This window comes from Vombatus ursinus, unplaced genomic scaffold (genome assembly GCF_900497805.2).
Source record: "Vombatus ursinus unplaced genomic scaffold, bare-nosed wombat genome assembly UNPS02014812.1, whole genome shotgun sequence".
NCBI lineage: Eukaryota > Metazoa > Chordata > Mammalia > Diprotodontia > Vombatidae > Vombatus > Vombatus ursinus.
This window is the reverse complement of record NW_020954590.1, coordinates 10381659-10384317: the sequence shown is the minus strand read 5'-3', so window position 1 is coordinate 10384317 and position 2659 is coordinate 10381659. Positions and strand designations below refer to the sequence as shown.

Sequence of the window (2659 nt, the reverse complement as noted above, 5' to 3'; positions counted from 1 at the left end):
ATTTCTGGAAGTCAATTTCCACAACTATAAAATGAAGGAATTGGACTATTTGATAATAAAAGCCCCTTTCAATTCTAAATCTATGTTCTTCTCAGCCAAAAAATTGCTGATGGGAATATTTAGAGGTGGGTGAGTTTTAGAAATTGCAACAATAACACTATTAGTTAGGCTAAAACATTTTTATGTTCAATGATAAGAATCTAAGTAACTTGGGCAATTGTGTGAACTAAGCTGAAATTTGGCTTAGTCTAATAGAGTCAAGTTTTTTTTCATGTAACAGGCACTTGTGAGACATAAAATCCAATTAAAATTACTTGAATAATTGGACATTAAAAACATACACTCCAAGAATGAAAAGGATATAAACTGTACTTTACCTTTTACAACCATGAGATTAAGAACTCAAGGAATTGATGTGTAGGCAGTTGAAGCTCAAAAAAAGACTTCTGACAACATTTTCTGCATTCAGGCTAATTTTTTCATGCCAGGTATGTAAAGTATCAGAGAATTCAGTTAAGAGGTGGTACTGAGGACTCACCATGACCACAGTTGCTTCAATATGTTGTACTAGGAGCCCATCCAAGCTGCTACTACATCAATTTCTATCCATTGGTAAACAGGTCCCCAAAATTTCCTATGGGAACTTTCATCATTAAAACAATCTCAAAACAATCCTAAAACTAGAAGGAGTGGAATAAAATTAAAAAAATAAAATCATAAAACAATATAAGTAAGTCACAGTAGGGAAGTGACATTAGAAACAGTTCATAAAAATCATCTGGATAAAACAATCATCATGGCCAGGAGCAATGCCAAGACCATCATTTTAACTGAGTGAATTACATGTTTGATGTCACTGGTTTTCATGCCACAATAGGCTTTTTATTTTGCTTAAAGTGTTGTAAGTTTAATTGATGAGTTTTGTAGATGAGTGCTATGGACAAAAGAGATGGGGAAAGATTCATTTCTTGGTCTCTATCTCACTGGGGACAGTCCTGATGCTTTCATGCTTCCTTAGTCTTGTACCTGTGAGCTCAGTCTAGTTAGCCAGTAGCTTCTTATGCATCTTGTTTACTCTATCTTTAGGAATGTGTTCTATGAGGCTCTGATTATTCTTGGACACATTTCCCTTCCCATAAATACAGGCTGTGGTGCATATGGTGGTCAATCTTTTTGGATTCACAACATTTACAGAATAGATGGTACAGAAGCCTTATTGTTCTCATCCAGGTCAATTTCTCAGGTTACTGAGCAATGGCTTTAACTTTTCTCTTACCAATGTCCATGTGCCTGCCCTTTTGGTGAGTCAGTGTTATATTTTTCCCCTAGAATCAGGCACAAGAGTGGGCAGTAACAGGCTTGTGGATGATCAGCCAATCTTTAATCAGCTTCCAGATCTGCTGATGACATTTATGTTTTCACTGATCTCAATGCAGTCAAGTCAAACCTTCTTTCCACATTATGGACACCGGAGGTAAGCCTTTTCTGAAGCTTGAGCACAATTACAGTTACATCTTCAATATGGAAAAGGAAAGGAGAGAGTAACATGGGTTTTTTGCATGCCATCTATCCTAAGGCTCAAGTTGGTCCCAGGATTCACCCCATCCTGCCACCCATTCAATGTTCTTAGGCAAAACCTCAGTCTCTATCTGGAGGCTATACCTTCGCCAACAAAGAGAAAAATAATCTGGAGAGACCTAACTTTCAAAGGGTGACAGATGAATAGGTTCTAGATTTAGAGGCAGCTAGGTGGTGAAGATTCAGAGGTAGCTAAGTGGTAGAATGGATAGAATGCTGGAGTTGGAGTCTAGAAGATCTGAGTTCAAATCATGCCTTGGATGCTTACCAGATGTATGACCCTGGGCATATCACATAACCTCTTTTAGCCTCAGTTTCCTCCTGTGTAAAATAGACATAATAACAGGATTGTTGTGAGGATTAAATAAGTTAACATGTCAAACACTTTGCAAACCTTAAAGCACTCTACAAATGCTATTATTTTTGTTAATCAGTGTACAACTTCTTTTCCTCTCACTATGAAATTCTGGAAGAACAGAATTTAGAGACTCAGAAGCTCATATTACTGGCCAGATACAGTGCTGAAGAAATTGGAGCTCCCAGTTTCTCTAAATAAAGCAAAAGCAGGTATATTATCTGAATTATTTTAAATCAAGATATACATGGACCAAGAAATACAAGCAAGACAAATATGGGGAATATTTCTTCACAAGATCAAGCAATAATAATTGTGATTACTGCAGTGATATTTGTGACTTGATTTTTTTTTTAACATTCATTGAAATAAGTATTAAGTTCACAAATGCTTGTTGACTGATTGACTAACTCTAAGATGCTGTGCCAGACACTGGATGTACAAAGACAAAATTGATCATTCCTACCTTCAAGGACCTTATCTTTTATTGGCTAATTGACTATCAAGGAGAATTATCTACCTAGCTATCTATAGAATTTGGGTCTCTTCTACATGTCTTCCAAAACCTTGGACAGTTCATAGGCAAATACATAAAACTTACCACTTTGTCACACAATACAGGGCCTCATGGAGAAAGACCCCTAGGAAGAACATATTCAAGAGCTACAATACTGTGCCATGCAGAAGTCTCCATCCTTCCCAGAGAACCAGCTCTAATGAATCAAC

The 2659-nt window shown here is 36.8% G+C and overlaps 1 pseudogene; it reads right to left on the bottom strand.

The window, feature by feature from the left end:
- Window positions 1–1039: 1039 nt before the first annotated feature.
- LOC114053837 overlaps window positions 1040–2659 on the bottom strand; it is a 112603-nt pseudogene continuing 110983 nt past the window's right edge.